The sequence below is a fragment of the Coregonus lavaretus genome (genome assembly GCF_964263955.1).
Source record: "Coregonus lavaretus genome assembly, chromosome: 7".
Taxonomy (NCBI): Eukaryota; Metazoa; Chordata; class Actinopteri; order Salmoniformes; family Salmonidae; genus Coregonus; species Coregonus lavaretus.
This window is the reverse complement of record NC_139994.1, coordinates 53,181,778-53,202,227: the sequence shown is the minus strand read 5'-3', so window position 1 is coordinate 53,202,227 and position 20,450 is coordinate 53,181,778.

Genomic DNA, 20,450 nt, shown 5'->3' with positions numbered 1-20,450 from the left:
CTTAAAGAAAAAAATAAGCAAACACGTTTGGTGTTCGCCAAAAGCCATGTGGGAGACTCCCCAAACATATGGAAGAAGGTACTCTGGTCAGATGAGCTTTTTGGCCATCAAGGAAAACTTATGTCTGGCGCAAACCCAACACCTCTCATCACCCGAGAACACCATCCCCACAGTGAAGCATGGTGGTGGCAGCATCATGCTGTGGGGATGGTTTTCATCGGCAGGGACTGGTAAACTGGTCAGAATTGAAGGAATGATGGATGGCGCTAAATACAGGGAAATTCTTGAGGGGAAACCTGTTTCAGTCTTCCAGAGATTTGAGACTGGGACGGAGGTTCACCTTCCAGCAGGACAATGACCCTAATCATACTGCTAAAGCAACACTTGACTGGTTTAAGGGGAAACATTTAAATATCTTGGAATGGCCTAGTCAAAGCGCAGACCTCAATCCAATTGAGAATCTGTGGTATGACTTAAAGATTGCTGTACACCAGCGGAACCCATCCAACTTGAAGGAGCTGGAGCAGTTTTGCCTTGAAGAATGGGCAAAAATCCCAGTGGCTAGATGTGCCAAGCTTATAGAGACATACCCCAAGAGACTTGCAGCTGTAATTGCTGCAAAAGGTGGCTCTACAAAGTATTGACTTTGGGGGGGGTGAATAGTTATGCATGCTCAAGTTTTCAGTTTTTTTGTCTTATTTCTTGTTTGTTTCACAATAAAAAATATTTGGCATCTTCAAAGTGGTAGGCATGTTGTGTAAATCAAATTATACAACCCCCCAAAAAATCTATTTTAATTCCAGGTTGTAAGGCAACAAAATAGAAAAATGGGGGGTGAATACTTTCGCAAGCCACTGTATGTTGACTATGACGTTACTTTACCTAATATGGTGAGCTAGCTGCAGTTATGATATGAAGGTTTGGCTTGGAAAGTTTTTTTCGCCTGGTCACAGTCAGCTGATGTGTTGTGCATTGAAATCCACAAGCGAAGGGAAAAGGTGAGAGGAGGAGAGTGCGTAGATGCGAGAAGGAGGTGTTTGTATGTGGCTATGAAAGTGAACTCTTTGCGTGTGGTCAGGTGTGTATTCATTCTACCGATTCTGTTGAAAAGCGTTTCTTAAATGGAAGCAAACGGAACAAAACGGGGATAAACATAGCTGAATTTGTCCAATAGAATCCTAGATCAGCTAGATGCAGGCAAGAGTGTGCAAGGCGGTATTGAATGTGTCACTGTCTGTCACCTCAAATCTTTCTCTCGACCTGATGATGAGTATAGGGAATATTTGAGTATCATGTAGTAGCCTAAACCTATCGATGTTAAACTAGGTGAATGGAATATGAATGACAGTCATCCAATATGCCGTAATAGAAATAAGGCCATGTTCATTAAAAAAATTATCGCCCTCCCTCGTCTTAAACAGCACCGACTACCACTGCTGTGAATATATTTATTGGTGGTTAATGGATGACTATTGCGGAGTGTACCTTGTGTGTGTATGAGCAAATTTGGTATGTGTGTTTGTTGGTGGGGTAAGCACAGCCGAGTGCCCCTGTGTGCCCACTGTCAATGGAAGGCCACTCCAATCTATTGGCATGGCTTAAGGGCCATGGCAAAATGGCACATTTGGGTTCCCTTTCTGAGCTCCGTGGGCACATTGTGCCGAGCCCACCGTCGCTTGCTCTCTGTACCCCTCCAGCAGGCTCATCCAAATGCACCGCGATGCCAATACACCATGCCAAAGGGCAGCGAATGGATGAAGTGCATGGGGAGAGTAGCTTGTCTCCAAAAAGAGGCTTTCACTTGAAACCCCGTTCCCCCGAGCTTACTTTAATCCTGGGTCTATTTTGGTCACCAAAAAAAAGGCTTTGTGCATAGGTGCATTGTGTCTCTGTTTGAATGACTCATTCATTGCAGTTAGCATTTACCCACGCAAAAATATTACAGGCTCTCGCAATTAACAAAAACAACAACATTTGTTGCCGTTTGTTAGAGTTGGAGTCATTAATGACAGGATGTTAATAGATGAAGGGCTCTATTCAATCTGTGTCACTGAAGCGTTACAGATTGCGATAGAAATGTAAAGGTAATTTCCAATTGAGCTGAGAAATGCAGCGTTTACCGTGAATGCAGTCTGCGCTAACGCGGGATCATTGAGAACCCATACTGTATATCCTTTTGACTAGCCTCAATTCCTTCTCTGACAAGAGACCCCATCACTCTGTTTTGTCCATCTAACTATTACCTTTCTTTAATCGTCTGTATACGGCAATTCAGCTTTTAGCTGTGAATGTGTGAAAAGAAAGAAGAAACCCTGCTCTTGCCAGCATCAATGCTCTTCACTAAGCTTTACATATCCGCTTCAAGGCCTTCGTCAGAGCTGTGAATGTGTACAAGATTAAATCAACCAAACTACATACAGTGAGGGAAAAAAGTATTTGATCCCCTGCTGATTTTGTACGTTTGCCCACTGACAAAGAAATTTATCAGTCTATCATTTTAATGGTAGGTTTATTTGAACAGTGAGAGACAGAATAACAACAAAAAAATCCAGAAAAACGCATGTCAAAAATGTTATAAATTGATTTGCATTTTAATGAGGGAAATAAGTATTTGACCCCCTCTCAATCAGAAAGATTTTTGGCTCCCAGGTCTCTTTTTATACAGGTAACGAGCTGAGATTAGGAGCACACTCTTAAAGGGAGTGCTCCTAATCTCAGTTTGTTACCTGTATAAAAGACACCTGTCCACAGAAGCAATCAATCAATCAGATTCCAAACTCTCCACCATGGCCAAGACCAAAGAGCTCTCCAAGGATGTCAGGGTCAAGATTGTAGACCTACACAAGGCTGGAATGGGCTACAAGAACATCGCCAAGCAGCTTGGTGAGAAGGTGACAACAGTTGGTGCGATTATTCGCAAATGGAAGAAACATAAAAGCACTGTCAATCTCCCTTGGCCTGGGGCTCCATGCAAGATCTCACCTCGTGGAGTTGCAATGATCATGAGAACGGTGAGGAATTAGCCCAGAACTACACGGGAGGATCTTTGCAAATGTCATGAATAGAGCTGAAGTGATTCCTTATTCTACATGGCAGAGGCATGTTTTACATATTAACATCTGAATGCTGTACAATGTTGTGGCCTTCTGAATATGCCCCTGGTCTTTCCTGTGGTACTTTGTGAGAGCAGCAATAACTAGACTAACTTCCTGCTGTTATGGTACTTTGTGAGAGCCACAATAACTTGTTCCTGATGTGCTGGTATTTATCATATTCCAGTCAATATGCCGGCCCAGGTCAGTTGAATACATGGAGAGTACAGAGGATGAGGCAATGGTCCTCAGTACACAATCATCTCTAAGGAAAGAACTGTCTGGAGAAAGAGAGAGTTATAAAAGGAGAGAATTAAGCAGAGAGAGAAAGGGGATGAGGGGGGAGAGAGAAAGGCGAAGGGACAATGAAACCACAATATCTGTGTCTGAAACCACAATACATGCTGATCGAAGCTAGGGGACATGTACAATCGCAAGCACTTTAGCCTGTCGTCCTTCATAAGACAAAAGTTTGCATCACTTGAAAAGCTATTTGAGCCACTTTGGAATTACAGTACAGCAAGCAACACTAACTCCCAGCAGCATTGTGATGCATTCTGTTGCCTTCATGAGTGGTAGTTGGAGTTGTGTTACGTATTTTTGAGACAAACTCTTGCTGACTAAAGAGAAAGTGTATTTAGGATAATTCTGAACTGAATCAACCACAGCTCTGAAAGAGATTTTGATTAGATACTGACAGTGGGGTAGTGGTGCCTGGAAAAGCAGGTAAGGTGCATTCGGAAAGTATTCAGACCTCTTGTTTTTTCAACATTATGTAACCTAACAAACTTATTCTAAAATTGATTAAATTATTCCCCCCCCCCCCCCCCCATAATGACAAAGCAAAAACAGGTTTTTAGAAACTGTTGCGAATTTATGGGGGGGGAAAAGGAAATATCACATTTACATAACTATTCAGACCCTTTACTCAGTACTTTGTTGAAGCACCTTTGGCAGCGATTACAGCCTTGAGTCTTCTTGGGTATGACGCTACAAGCTTGACACACCTGTATTTGGGGAGTTTCTCCCATTTTTCTCTGCAGATCCTCTCAAGCTCTGTCAGTTTGGATGGGGAGCGTCGCTGCACAGCTATTTTCAGGTCTCTCCAGAGATGTTAGATCGGGTTCAAGTCCGGGCTCTGGCTGGGCCACTCAAGGACATTCAGAGACTTGTCCTGAAACCACTCCTGCGTTGTCTTGGCTGTGTGCTTAGGGTAGTTGTCCTGTTGGAAGGTGAACCTTCGTCCCAGTCTGAGGTCCTGAGCTCTCTGGAGCAGGTTTTCATCAAGGATCTCTCTGTACTTTGCTCCGTTCATCTTTCCCTCGATCCTGACTAGTGTCCCAGTCCCTGCCGCTGAAAAACATCCCCACAGCATGATAATGCCACCACCACGCTTCACCGTAGGGAAGGTGCCAGATTTCCTCCCAACGTGACGCTTGGCATTCAGGCCAAAGATTTCAATCTTGGTTTCATCAGACCAGAGAATGTTGTTTCTCATGGTCTGAGTCCTTTAGGTGCCTTTTTGCAAACTCCTAGTGTGCCTTTTTACTGAGGAGTGGCTTCCGTCTGGCCACTCTACCATAAAGTTCTGATTCGTGGAGTGCTGCAGAGATGGTTGTCCTTCCGGAAGGTTCTCCCATCTCCACTGAAGAACTCTGGAGCTCTGTCAGAGTGACCATCGGATTCTTGGTCACCTCCATGATCAAGGCCCTTCTCCCCCGATTGCTCAGTTTGGCCGGACAGACAGCTCTAGAAAGAGTCTTGATGGTTCCAAACTTCTTCCATTTAAGAATGATGGCGTCCACTGTGTTCTTGAGGACCTTCAATGCTACAGAAATGTTTTGGTACCCTTCCCCAGATCTGTGCCTCGACACAATCCTGTCTCGGAGCTCTACGGACAATTCCTTCGACCTCATGGGTTGGTTTTTGCTCTGACATGCACTGTCAACTGTGGGACCTTATATAGACAGGTGTGTGCCTTTACAAATCATGTCCAATCAATTGAATTTACCACAGGTGGACTTCAATCAACTTGCAGAAACATCTCAAGGATGATCAATGGAAACAAGATGCAACTGAGCTCAATTTAGAGTCTCATAGCAAAGGGTCTGAATACTTATGTGAATAAGGTATTTCTGTTTTCTATTTTTAATACATTTGCAAATATTTCTAAAAACCTGTTTTTGCTTTGTCATTATGGGGTATTGTGTGTAGATTGATGAGATTTTTGTTATTCATTTTTAATTTTAGAATAAGGCTGTAACGTAACAAAATGTGGAAAAAGTCAAGGGGTTTGAATACTTTCCGAATGCACTGTATACTCTATTTTTGCAAAAAAAATCCCAAACAGACCTAAGGAAAGGTGCCCTGTGTGAAAAATTCTAGGAGAAACAGTGACATACACTCTGAATTACCTAAAATTATTAATCCCATTTTGGTCTTTCACAGTCAGGCCAACTCTCCCGAGTGGCGCAGTGGTCTAAGGCAAGTGCTAGCTGTGGCACTAGAGATCCTGGTTCGAATCCAGGCTCTGTCGTAGCCGGCCACGACCGGGAGACCCATGGGGCGGCGCACAATTGGCCCAGTGTCGTCCAGGGTAGGGGAGGGAATGGCCGGCAGGGATGTAGAGCATGGCGTTTGCAACGCCAGGGTTGTGGGTTCGATTCCCACGGGGGGCCAGTATGAAAAACTGTAGGCACTCACTAACTGTAAGTCGCTCTGGATAAGAGCGTCTGCTCAATGACTAAAATGTAAAATATAGTCTAACAGTAGGTCTACTATTGAAACAGGTAAATGAGGCTGTCAGAAATTCATGTTTCAGATTTTTCCCTTTTTTTTATAGGTTCTTGCTCTCGAAGTCACACTTTTTAAATTGAAAACAACAGAATTGGATGTTCTAACTTCATAAAAAAGCTCAAACTATATCAGGAGACCACTTTTGAAGTCTGGGAAAAACGTTGATTTGTGAGTGTAGTTACCCTTTAATTCAAGTGCACAGGTACCTACCACTGTTGTTTGGTTAACAATGTTTCTGTAGCACATGAGATGGCGTTTGCACAACAATGGCCACTGGATTGATGCAAATAATCATATCATTCTGCCAGTTAGACATAGGCTACTTTGTAGCCTGTTAACATTTAATTGAGATTTTTGGGAAAGCCTTTCTATCTACCAGAAGACAGTTAGGCATATCATTAGCATCAATATATTTTTCCTGTTCCTTAATTGTTTGAAACCTTTACTTCATATTATGAGGCATGCCTTAACTTGCTTCAAAGAGGCCTACAGCCAAATCCCACCACAGAAATATGGAGGCAATTATTTTATAAAAACTTCCTCATATGCGTTCTCCTGTTCTATCGGTTTTCTTTCCACTTACTTTAATTTCCATCTCTGTCCATGAAGCCGCTCGCATGTGCTGTGTGCATTTTAGAATGGTGTTTTCACACAAATTGCATTTTGAAACATTCAAGCATAGGCCTACAACCTTGTGCACATTGGTGCGACTAAAATGTGAAGAAATAATAGTTTATCAACATTTCAAGCCAAACATTCTGATCTGGTCCATATTAATTGATACAGAGTATACTTCCATTACACTATTTTGATACGCATCGTGGGGATTAAGAAGTAAGTATGCGCAATGCTCACTGCAAAATAATTGGGTATACAGCGTATACCTGCATTTACCCTCCACTACACCACTGGATACTGAGCATTAACACATACATTTCCAATGCACAAATTTGATTCCACCATTTTGTTTGTGCGCACTCAATATATTACTTCAATCATGTCTTAATTGAGATAATAGGTCTCATTTGCTGAAGAGTATATCAGTATTTAGATGTGATTATGCATCCTACTTAAAAAGTCTATGCATCAAGGTTTCATTTATTAATAGCATCTTTGAGTGTGAACCTCCAAACCTCCAAGCTGTGAGGTCCATATCCATATTATTTATTTAAACTGTAATCGAGCCTAAAGTGCTTGGCAAATGCATTAAATCTGCAAAGTGATTTCAGTTCTCATGAGTGTCTTCTTATGTGGTAAAATGAGTCAATAAGTAGCCTTGCAGGAGCCTTGGATTGTACAAGCCGGAATGGCTCATAGGAGCAGGAGCCTATCTCCTGTTTCTGTAACGTGAGGCAGCTTGATGTACAAGTACACCCTATGGACAGGACACTAGTCTATTGCAGTGCCTTTCCATCCAATCTGTCTCCTTATGTGGTAAAATATGCTATCAACTGATAAGCATCAGTCTGTGATGCTTATGCAAAATATGCATCACGAGTCATGACACATAAGTCAATAAATTGCATTCAATGCAAAATTAGTTGCTGATAAAGCTGCAATGGCTAAATTGGTGAGAGACTCAGACAGAAAGACAGACAGACATATATACTCACAGACAGACAGACAGACAGACAGACAGACAGACAGACAGACAGACAGACAGACAGACAGACAGACAGACAGACAGACAGACAGACAGACAGACAGACAGACAGACAGACAGACAGACAGACAGACAGACAGACAGACAGACAGACAGACAGACAGACAGACAGACAGACAGACAGACAGACAGACAGACAGACAGACAGACAGACAGACAGACAGACAGACAGACAGACAGACAGACAGACAGACAGACAGACAGACAGACAGACAGACAGACCGACCGACCGACCGACCGACCGACCGACCGACCGACCACTGGGCACGTCATTTTAACATGGACATTTGGGTAATCTTTGTTTGAGATGTTGATCAATGCGATATCATGTTGAATTCCCAATGTGTTATCACTATGCATTCAATCATCTAAAAGCACAACCAAAATGCAATGTCTGATTTTTGGTTTAGTTGTCATCTAAATGTGTTATCACTGTGCTTTCAACCATTTAAAAGCACAATCCAGTTCAAATTGGAATACAATGTCAGATATTTTGTATTTATATAACAACTTAATGTGTAGTCACTGAGCTTCATCTAATAGCAGAACCAAATGACCTGGATTCCAGTTGAGATTACATTAAAAGAACATAGTGCAAGTGATCAATGCTGTTAAAGATTCTGCCAGATTATTATAGCAATTGTGAAGATCTCCACAGACCTTCGACCTTCGACCTAATCTATGATTACATACGAAGATATTTATAGTTACAGTAACCACAAAATATGGCCATGGATGTGTTACTCATTTTAAGGTTAAATAAATACAGTTACATTGTATTACAAAAGTAATATTGAATTGTGTTTAGATGTAAATGCAACCAAATATCAACATACACTACCAGTCAAAAGTTTGGACACACCTACTCATTCAAGGGTTTTTCTTTATTTTAAATTTTTTTTTACATTGTAGAATAATAATGAAGACATTAAAACTATGAAATAACACATATGGAATCATGTAGTAACCAATCTTTTTTTAAACAAATCAAAATATATTTTAGATTTGAGATTCTTCAAATAGCCACCCTTTGCTTTGATGACAGCTTTGCACAATCTTGGCATTCTCTCAACCAGCTTCATGAGGTAGTCACCCGGAATGCATTTCAATTAACCTCCTTAAAAGTTAATTTGTGGAATTTCATTCCTTCTTAATGCGTTTGAGCCAATCAGTTGTATTGTGACAAGGTAGGGGGGCTATACAGAAGATAGCCCTATTTGGTAAAAGACCAAGTCCATATTATGGCAAGAACAGCTCAAATAAGCAAAGAGGAACGACAGTCCATCATTTCTTTAAGACATGAAGGTCAGTCAATATGGAACATTTCAAGAACTTTGAAAGTTTCTTCAAGTGCAGTCGCAAGAACCATCAAGCGCTATGATGAAACTGGCTCTCATGAGGACCACCACAGGAATGGAAGACCCTGAGTTACCTCTGCTGCAGAGGATAAGTTCATTAGAGTTACCAGCCTCAGAAATTGCAGCCCAAATAAATGATTCACAGAGTTCAAGTCACAGACACATCTCAACATCAACTGTTCAGAGGGGACTGTGTGAATCAGGCCTGGTCGAATTGCTGCAGACACCACTACTAAAGGACACCGATAATAAGAAGAGACCTGCTTGGGCCAAGAATAATGAGCAATGGACATTAGACCGGTGGAAATTTGTCCTTTGGTCTGGATTCCAACGTTGGAGATTTTTGGTTCCAACCGCTGTCTTTGTGAGACGCATTGTGGGTGAACGGATCATCTCTGCATGTGTAGTTCCCACCGTAAAGCATGGAGGAGGAGGTGTTATGTTGTGGGGGGGCTTTTCTGGTGACACTGTCTATGATTTATTTAGAATTCAAGGCACACTTAACCAGCATGGCTACCACAGCATTCTGCAGTGATACGCCATCCCATCTGGTTTGGGCTTAGTGGGACTATTATTTGTTTTTCAACAGGACAATGACGAAACACACCTCCGGCTGTGTAAGGGCTATTTGACCAAGAAGGAGAGTGATGGAGTGCTGCATCAGATGACCTGGCCTCCACAATCCCCTGACCCCAACCCAATTGAGATGGTTTGGGATGAGTCGTACGGCAGAGTGAAGGAAAAGCACCCAACAAGTGCTCAGCATATGTGGGAACTCCTTCAAGATTGTTGGAAAAGCATTCCAGGTGAAGCTGGTTGAGAGAATACCAAGAGTGTGCAAAGCTGTCATCAAGGCAAAGGGTGGCTACTTTGAAGAATCTCAAATATAAAATATATTTTGATTTGTTTAACACTTTTTTGGTTACTACATGATTCCATATGTGTTATTTCATAGTTTTGATTTCTTCACTATTATTTTACAATGTAGAAAATAGTCAAAATAAAGAAAAACCCTGGAATGAGTAGGTGTCCAAACCTTTGACTGATACTGTATATATATATATATATATACAGTGGAGAGAACAAGTATTTGATACACTGCCGATTTTGCAGGTTTTCCTACTTACAAAGCATGTAGAGGTCTGTAATTTTTATCATAGGTACACTTCAATGGTGAGAGACGGAATCTAAAACAAAAATCCAGAAAATCACATTGTATGATTTTTAAGTAATTAATTTGCATTTTATTGCATGACATAAGTATTTGATCACCTACCAACCAGTAAGAATTCCAGCTCTCACAGACCTGTTAGTTTTTCTTGAAGAAGCCCTCCTGTTCTCCACTCATTACCTGTATTAACTGCACCTGTTTGAACTCGTTACCTGTATAAAAGACACCTGTCCACACACTCAATCAAACAGACTCCAACCTCTCCACAATGGCCAAGACCAGAGAGCTGTGTAAGGACATCAGGGATAAAATTGTAGACCTGCACAAGGCTGGGATGAGCTACAGGACAATAGGCAAGCAGCTTGGTGAGAAGGCAACAACTGTTGGCGCAATTATTAGAAAATGGAAGAAGTTCAAGATGACGGTCAATCACCCTCGGTCTGGGGCTCCATGCAAGATCTCACCTCGTGGGGCATCAATGATCATGAGGAAGGTGAGGGATCAGCCCAGAACTACACGGCAGGACCTGGTCAATGACCTGAAGAGAGCTGGGACCACAGTCTCAAAGAAAACCATCAGTAACACACTACGCCATCATGGATTAAAATCCTGCAGCACACGCAAGGTCCCCCTGCTCATGCCAGCGCATGTCCAGGCCCGTCTGAAGTTTGCCAATGACCATCTGGATGATCCAGAGGAGGAATGGGAGAAGGTCATGTGGTCTGATGAGACATAAATAGAGCTTTTTGGTCTAAACTCTACTCGCCGTGTTTGGAGGAAGAAGAAGGATGAGTACAACCCCAAGAACACCATCCCAACCATGAAGCATGAAGGTGGAAACATCATTCTTTGGGGATGCTTTTCTGCAAAGGGGACAGGACGACTGCACCGTATTGAGGGGAGGATGGATGGGGCCATGTATCGCGAGATCTTGGCCAACAACCTCCTTCCCTCAGTAAGAGCATTAAAGATGGGTCGTGGCTGGGTCTTCCAGCATGACAACGACCCGAAACACACAGCCAGGGAAACTAAGGAGTGGCTCCGTAAGAAGTATCTCAAGGTCCTGGAGTGGCCTAGCCAGTCTCCAGACCTGAACCCAATAGAAAATCTTTGGAGGGAGCTGAAAGTCCGTATTGCCCAGAAACAGCCCCGAAACCTGAAGGATCTGGAGAAGGTCTGTATGGAGGAGTGGGCCAAAATCCCTGCTGCAGTATGTGCAAACCTGGTCAAGATCTACAGGAAACGTATGATCTCTGTAATTGCAAACAAAGGTTTCTGTACCAAATATTAAGTTCTGCTTTTCTAATGTATCAAATACTTATGTCATGCAATAAAATGCAAATTAATTACTTAAAAGTCATACAATGTGATTTTCTGGATTTTTGTTTTAGATTCCGTCTCTCACAGTTGAAGTGTACCTATGATAACAATTACAGACCTCTACATGCTTTGTAAGTAGGAAAACCTGCAAAATCGGCAGTGTATCAAATACTTGTTCTCCCCACTGTATATATATATATATATATATATATATATGTGTGTCTGTCTGTCTGTCTGTCTGTCTGTCTGTCTGTCTGTCTGTTTGTCTGTATGTCTGTCTGAGTCTCTGACAAGTTAACCATTGCAGCTTTATCACCAACTTTTTTTGCATTGAATGCAATATATTCATGTATTGATTTATGTGTCAATACCCTTGATGCATATCTTGTTGCATTGAATGCAATGTATTGACTTATACGTCATGACTCGTGATGCATATCTTTTTGCCTCAGTTTTAGCTGTTATCCCAAATGTCAGTGCAAGTACTAATCTCAGCAAAAAAAGAAACGTCCCTTTTTCAGGACCCTGTCTTTCAAAGATAATTTTAAAAAATCAAAATAACTTCACAGATCTTCATTGTAAAGGCTTTAAACACTGTTTCCCATGCTTGTTCAATGAACCATAAGCAATTAATGAACATGCACCTGTGGAACGGTCGTTTAGACACTAACAGCTTACAGATGGTAGGCAATTAAGGTCACAGTTATGAAAACTTAGGACACTGAAAAACACCAAAAGAAAGATGCCCAGGGTCCCTGCTCATCTGCGTGAACGTGCCTTAGGCATGCTGCAAGGAAGCATGAGGACTGCAGATGTGGCCAGGGCAATAAATTGCAATGTCCGTACTGTGAGACGCCTAAGACAGCGCTACAGGGAGACAGGACGGACAGCTCATCGTCCTCGCAGTGGCAGACCACGTATAACAACACCTGCACAGGATCGGTACATCCGAACATCACACCTGCGGGACAGGTACAGGATGGCAACAACAACTGCCGAGTTACACCAGGAACGCACAATCCCTCCATCAGTGCTCAGACTGTCCGCAATAGGCTAAGACAGGCTGGACTGAGGGCTTGTAGGCCTGTTGTAAGGCAGGTCCTCACAAGACATCACAGGCAAGAACATCGCCTATGGGCACAAACCCACCAGTGCTGGACCAGACAGGACTGGCAAAAAGTGCTCTTCATTGATGAGTCGCGGTTTTATCTCACCAAGGGTGATGGTCAGATTCACGTTTATCGTCGAAGGAATTAGCGTTACACCAAGGCCTGTACTCTGGAGCGGGATCGATTTGGAGGTGGAGGGTCCGTCATGGTCTGGGGCGGTGTGTCACAGTATGATTGGACTGAGCTTGTTGTCATTGCAGGCAATCTCAACGCTGTGCGTTACAGGGAAGACATCCTCCTCCCTCATGTGGTACCCTTCCTGCAGATTCATCCTGACATGACCCTCCAGCATGACAATGCCACCAGCCATACTGCTCGTTCTGTGCGTGATTTCCTGCAAGACAGGAATGTCAGAATTCTGCCATGGCCAGCGAAGAGCCCGGATCTCAATCCCATTGAGCACGTCTGGGACCTGTTGGATCGGAGGGTGAGGGCTAGGGCCATTCCCCCCAGAAATGTCCGGGAACTTGCAGGTGCCTTGGTGGAAGAGTGGGGTAACATCTCACAGCAAGAACTGGCTAATCTGGTGCAGTCCATGAGGAGGAGATGCACTGCAGTACTTAATGCAGCTGGTGGCCACACCAGATCAAATCAAATCAAATCAAATTGTATTTGCCACATGCGCCGAATACAACAGGTGTAGACATTACCGTGAAATGCTTACTTACAGCCCTTAACCAACAATGCATTTATTTCTTAATAAAAAAGTAAAATAAAACAACAACAACAAAAAAGTGTTGAGATAGAAAGAGCAGAAGTAAAATAAAATAACAGTAGGGAGGCTATATACAGGGGAGTACCGGTGCAGAATCAATGTGCGGGGGCACCGGCTAGTTGAGGTAGTTGAGGTAATATGTACATGTGGGTAGAGTTAAAGTGACTATGCATAAATAATTAACAGAGTAGCAGCAGTGTAAAAAGATGGGGTGGGGGTGCAAATAGTCCAGGTAGCCATGATTAGCTGTTCAGGAGTCTTATGGCTTGGGGGTAGAAGCTGTTGAGAAGCCTTTTAGACCTAGGCTTGGCGCTCCGGTACTGCTTGCCGTGCGGTAGGGTGGCTGACTAGGGTGGCTGGAGTCTTTGACAATTTTCAGTCTCCTGATGGGGAATAGGCTTTGTTCAGGGACACCCCCCCCCCCCCCCCCCCCTTTGTTCAGGGACACATTATTCAATTTCTGTTAGTCACATGTCTGTGGAACTTGTTCAGTTTATGTCTGTTGTTGAATCTTGTTATGTTCATACAAATATTTCCACATGTTAAGTTTGCTGAAAATAAACGCAGTTGACTGAGAGGACATTTCTTTTTTTGCTGAGTTTATATTTTATTGTATATTATGTACAGGTAACTGCCAAAATAAAGAGGTAAATGAGGGATACAAAGTATATTGAAAGCAGGTGCTTCCACACAGGTGTGGTCCCTGAGTTAATTAAGAAATTGCTTAGAGTCATGTATAAAAATGCCCAGTTGTCCATTCTTTTGGCTACCATGGCTAGAAGAAGAGATCTCAGTGACTTTGTGTGTGTATGTGTCTCAGTCACCAGATCTCAACCCAATTGAACACTTATGGAAGATTCTGGAGCGGCTGCTGCGACAGTGTTTTCCGCCACCATCAACAAAACACCAAATGATGGAATTTCTCATGGAAGAAAGGTGTCACACCCATCCAATAGAGTTTAAGACACTTGTAGAATCTATGCCAAGGCCCATTGAAGCTGTTTTGCAGCTCATGGTGGCCCACCGCCCTGGCAGACATATCAGTATGGATGACGGATCACCACCTCAAGCTGAACCTCGGCAAGACGGAGCTGCTCTTCCTCCCGGGGAAGGACTGCCCGTTCCATGATCTCGCCATCACGGTTGACAACTCCGTTGTGTCCTCCTCCCAGAGTGCGAAGAGCCTTGGCGTGACCCTGGACAACACCCTGTCGTTCTCCGCTAACATCAAGGCGGTGACCCGATCCTGTAGGTTCATGCTCTACAACATTCGGAGAGTACGACCCTGCCTTACACAGGAAGCGGCACAGGTCCTAATCCAGGCACTTGTCATCTCCCGTCTGGATTACTGCAACTCGCTGTTGGCTGGGCTCCCTGCCTGTGCCATTAAACCCCTACAACTCATCTGGTGTTCAACCTTCCCAAGTTCTCTCACGTCACCCCGCTCCTCCGCACACTCCACTGGCTTCCAGTTGAAGCTCGCATCTGCTACAAGACCATGGTGCTTGCCTACGGAGCTGTGAGGGGAACGGCACCTCCGTACCTTCAGGCTCTGATCAGTCCCTACACCCAAACGAGGGCATCCACCTCTGGCCTGCTGGCTCCCCTACCTCTGCGGAAGCATAGTTCCCGCTCAGCCCAGTCAAAACTGTTCGCTGCTCTGGCACCCCAATGGTGGAACAAGCTCCCTCACGACGCCAGGACAGCGGAGTCACTCACCACCTTCCGGAGACATTTGAAACCCCACCTCTTTAAGGAATACCTGGGATAGGATAAAGTAATCCTTCTACCCCCCCCCCACCCCCCCACCCCCCAAAAAAAAAAACATTGTAAAGTGGTTATCCCACTGGCTATAAGGTGAATGCACCTATTTGTAAGTCGCTCTGGATAAGAGCGTCTCCTAAATGACATAAATGTAAATGTAAATATGTTGGGGTTTCCTTTATTTGTATTTTTTTGTAGAATTAAAGGGGCTAGCAACATTTCCCAAAGTAAAATATAATAAATATACTAAGGGAAAACCCAGGTTTTCAGTTTATTAAAGTGTATTTAATTTAATGGCCATGTGAATATGCCTTTTTGAGTACATTACTTCTGCTTTTATCTTAGACTAAACCATCTGCCATCACATCTGAAAACTAACGAGACCACGAGAAACCTGATTTAATAAAAGGTTACTCTCCTCTCTCCTTGTATTCTTGAAGATACACCCCATTACGTTGCCACCCCACCCAACCCACACTATTTTTAACCCAAGTTTAAATCTACAGTCAAATCTATTTAGGCAGGGTCCCACCACCAAATGTATTAAATAAGTTTTTCAAAAACTCTCATTGAAATGGTCAAACTCTGCATGAAATAGGATCATTGGGGACACACACATTTCGTTTTTCAACCAAGTAAACCTGCTACTCCAATATCCTGCCCATACAAACCAAAGGACCTTGAAAATGATATCTAATTTCCAGGAAGATTAGATGACCCGCAAGCTGTCATCACAATATTATTTGGAGGGCATGCTTAATAATGATCCACTCCAATGCCACCCAGACTGCATCAATCGGCTCTCCCATCAATTGGCTCTCTCCTTGGTCTCAATGAGATATTACTCCATGTGGCCTGTGATCATCCTCTTTCTGCTATTGTTGGATTTAGGGGACATCTGGGATGACATTCGCAAGCAGCTGCGAGGGCACCATTATGGTTGCCCCCACCTCGTCTGCCATATTTCCCCCATCAGTGTAACCGTGGCAATGAGGTTCTCTGGGAGGGATCCGACCCGGAGGTTGGCCTCGTCCTCCAGGCCAATCTGTTTCAGGGTGAACACACTCATACGCAAACACACATAAAGCACACACACACACATACAGATGTCGGATCATAATTTGACCCGTTTCGTCGCTGGAGGAAAATAATGCTGCAGCAGGAGAATTGGAATATCTGAAGAAATGTTTAGATTCGCCGCCAGGGGGCAGCTGGAAGTTGTGTTTGTATACAATGCAGTACCGTACATACATTCTACTGGGCACAGAAGTCAATTCCACGTCTAGTTCACGTTGGTTCAACATAATTTCATCGAAATGGGGTGGAAACAACGTTGATTCAACCAGTGTGTGCCCAGTGGGATTGTACCTTAGACTGCAGGTCCACTGGGCACCAGTTAAAGTAGCCTATGTGGGCTATGTGCCGGCTACAGCGCGTCTCATATGAATACTTATGTGGATTATAATAAATGGACATACAGTATTTGTAAGGGGTAGATGTATTTTTCATTAAGCGTTTTCATTAGCAGTTTTTTTTAGATCAATGGTTTTATTATATGTTCAAGTCAAGCAATGGGCAGAATAAATGAATGGTCACCTCAGTGCCTGTGTGGTCCAGCACTGAGGCCACCATTAATTTATTCTGCCGCTGACCCACACACATACAGTATGCCAGAGTCGGCATCGGTTCAAATCCGTCCCACTGCCCTTTGACTCACTCTCTCCCATCTTTATAACACTGTTCTATCTCGTCAATAAAAGTAAAAAAATTAGGAATGCCCCACTCCTTCAAAAATACCTTTAAGAAAGATTAAGTCATTGGACAAATAATATTAGATTGTGAGTGCACGTCCAACATAAACCATGATTATAAATAATACAAGTAGGTAGGTAGGTTAAATTGATTCATAGAACATGCACAGACCTAGCAAGCAACAATAGATGCTATGCTAACGATTCCACCATTGAAAGAGAAAATAAATAGAAAATAAACTTTATGCTGAGATTCAGGTCTGAGATTTTGAGGTGGAAATTCTAAACATCAGAGGACTTTTAAGCCTTGAATACATGGCAAGTTTTCACTTTTGATTCACTAAATGAGTGGAGGAGTTCCACCATCAGATGGTTAAAGGTCCAATGCAGCTGTTTTTAGCTCAATATCAAGTCCTTTCTGGGTAACAATGAAGTACCTTACTGTGATTGTTTTCAATTACAATGGTCAAAAAGAAATAAAAAATTGTTCTTAGCAAACGGCAATTTCTCAAGCAAGAATTTTGCTATGACTGTCTGGGAGTGGCCTGAGTGGGGAGAGGAAAACTGAAAACTAGCTGATATTGGCAGAGAGGTTAGGAACTATTTCTTATTGGTCTATTAACTAATTTACCACCTGGTGATGTCACCAGGCAGGCCAAAACTCAATCCCACCAAAATAGGCTGAAATTATATGGATATATATATAAAACACAGGAAAATCACGTTTTTGATTGCACTGGGCCTTTAATTTTTCTATTAATTTAGAGCGCATATAGCCTCCAATAGGCTCACAAGTTAATTTACTTCAATGTTTTCAAGAAGTAGGGGCGGGAGGTAGCTTAGTGGTTAAGAGCGTTGTGCCAGTAACCGAAAGGTCGCTGGTTCTAAATCCCAGAGCCGACTATGTGAAAAATCTGTCGATGTGCCCTTGAGCAAGGCACTTAACCCTAATTGCTCCTGTAAGTCGCTCTGGACAAGAGTGTCTGCTAAATGACTAAAATGTAAATGTAAGTAAAACGAATAGTCTGATCATTTACACATCAAAGAAAAGTGTCTCAGCTCAACAAAATCGTCTTTGGATAGGCTCAAAAAGCATAAACATCTTGACAGCTTTAAGAAAATAAATATTAAAGCCACACAATACACAAATTATTTCTTATCAAAATATCTCTGGACTGTCCATATTTTGACCAATAAAATTTGATTTGATTTGAAATCAAGTCAATAGGGGGGATTGATTTATTTGTGCCAGAAGGAAGTGGGCCGGAATTGAACACACGCTGACATGGTAGGCCTATATGTGCGCACTGAATGCAGCAGCTCTAACCGCTAAACCACCCCAGGCCACAATTGAAATTCGTAACCTTAGGTTTGCTAATATACCTATATACTGTATATGCCTCTTCTTTTTTTTTATCAGAGTCGCTCTCTTTCATGCGTCATTGCGCTCCATTCCACAGGCTACCTCACTATTCTCAATTTCATCTTGTCTTTACATCTGATATTATAGACCTGTGTGTGCAATTCGTTTTGATAGGCTACAGTAGGCTATAGATTAGGTGTAGCCTATTGTACGGCTGCATTTCAGATACACTTGACAATTGTATGTCTTAGTGGAAACCAATATCTATCTTGTGTTATTAAGCTAAATAAAATGACGTTTGTTGAAGTGTACGGATGCATTTCAGATACACTTTTGTACATTTGAATGTTGCAGAAAATAGGACCTATAGGCCTACATTAGCAGTAGGACATGTATTAATGTTCTGTCTGGTGCTTTTAGCGTTTGAGCGAGCGAGAGTGGGATGATGATTTTTATAGCTGACACTGGTCCGAATGACTGCCCCCGCATGGAGAGAAAGAGAACAGTGGGTTTCCAGTGAAGGTATCTAAATCACAATGCTCATTTGAATACGTAGGTAAAACTTTCCGCCACAAAAGACTGATCAAATTAAGATCCGACATCTGTACACACACACATACACACACACACTGTCCGCCATGCCATATGGGTACACACTGCTTAATGAAGGTCACTCCAGTGCCAGAGTGATGAGTGATTGACAGGAGACAGGTGCAATGAGTCCATCGTACAAAAGGACGGAGATGACAGTCGCCAAAGCAAGCCTAGACACGCGGGGCAGGAAGGTTTCTGGGCCCGCGGTGAAGAGCTTCAAAACGCTTGACCCAAGGTGACTCCCTACACTCTTCTTTCAGTCTGAGTGTCTCCTGCTGAAATTGATTTGACGGAACGCGTTGAGGTTGGTGCAGAAAGTTTGCAAAGCAAAATGTTTTGTTGGATTCAATAGGATTACTGCCACCATAGTCTTGTTGTCTGATCTGGTTTGAAAACCTTGTCATGACTACTCAATGTGATTGTTTTATGTAGTCTTCCTGTCTGGATACCATGATGGATTCTGATTGACAGTGGGGCTTCTCTAAGTATATGAAGATATCAAGTTATCTATGCCTCTGTTTGTGTTGACTTGTCCTTGTTGATCATTCACTCTCCTGATGAATGATCTACTTCATGGCTATGTTTCTAGTCTGAGAAAGACAAAGTCCTACTTTAAATGAACAACTTATAAAGGTTTTAACAGACATAGAATAGAGTCTTACTAAGCCCTTCAAAAATAATTTAAGCAGACGTAATACATTTTACGTTTACATTTGTATAATTTAGCAGACCCTCTTATCCAGAGTGCCTTAGCTACAGTTTGTCCATTCATCTTAAAGTAGCTAAGAGAGACAATCAGATATCACAGTCATAGTAAAAACAAATCCTCAAGAAGTAGCTACTGTAGCAAAGTCAGTGCTAAAAGACAAGTGAGAGTGTTAGTTCATGAAAAGCAAGGGTGGGGGAGGGGGGGGGGGGGGGGGAGCTTCATTAATCAAGAGACATAAAGGGTGATATTAAAGGTACCGTATATGAAGGTTATGAAGGCTTCGTTAAGTTAAGTTTTATAGTGGGACCAGATATTATTTGTATGTTTATGTACAGTGGGGAAAAAAAGTATTTAGTCAGCCACCAATTGTGCAAGTTCTCCCACTTAAAAAGATGAGAGAGGCCTGTACTTTTCATCATAGGTACACGTCAACTATAACAGACAAATTGAGAAAAGAAAATCCAGAAAATCACATTGTAGGATTTTTTATGAATTTATTTGCAAATTATGGTGGAAAATAAGTATTTGGTCAATAACAAAAGTTTTTCAATACTTTGTTATATACCCTTTGTTGGCAATGACACAGGTCAAACGTTTTCTGTAAGTCTTCACAAGGTTTTCACACACTGTTGCTGGTATTTTGGCCCATTCCTCCATGCAGATCTCCTCTAGAGCAGTGATGTTTTGGGGCTGTCGCTGGGCAACACAGACTTTCAGCTCCCTCCAAAGATTTTCTATGGGGTTGAGATCTGGAGACTGGCTAGGCCACTCCAGGACCTTGAAATGCTTCTTACGAAGCCACTCCTTCGTTGCCCGGGCGGTGTGTTTGGGATCATTGTCATGCTGAAAGACCCAGCGACGTTTCATCTTCAATGCCCTTGCTGATGGAAGGAGGTTTTCACTCAAAATCTCACGATACATGGCCCCATTCATTCTTTCCTTTACACGGATCAGTCGTCCTGGTCCCTTTGCAGAAAAACTGCCC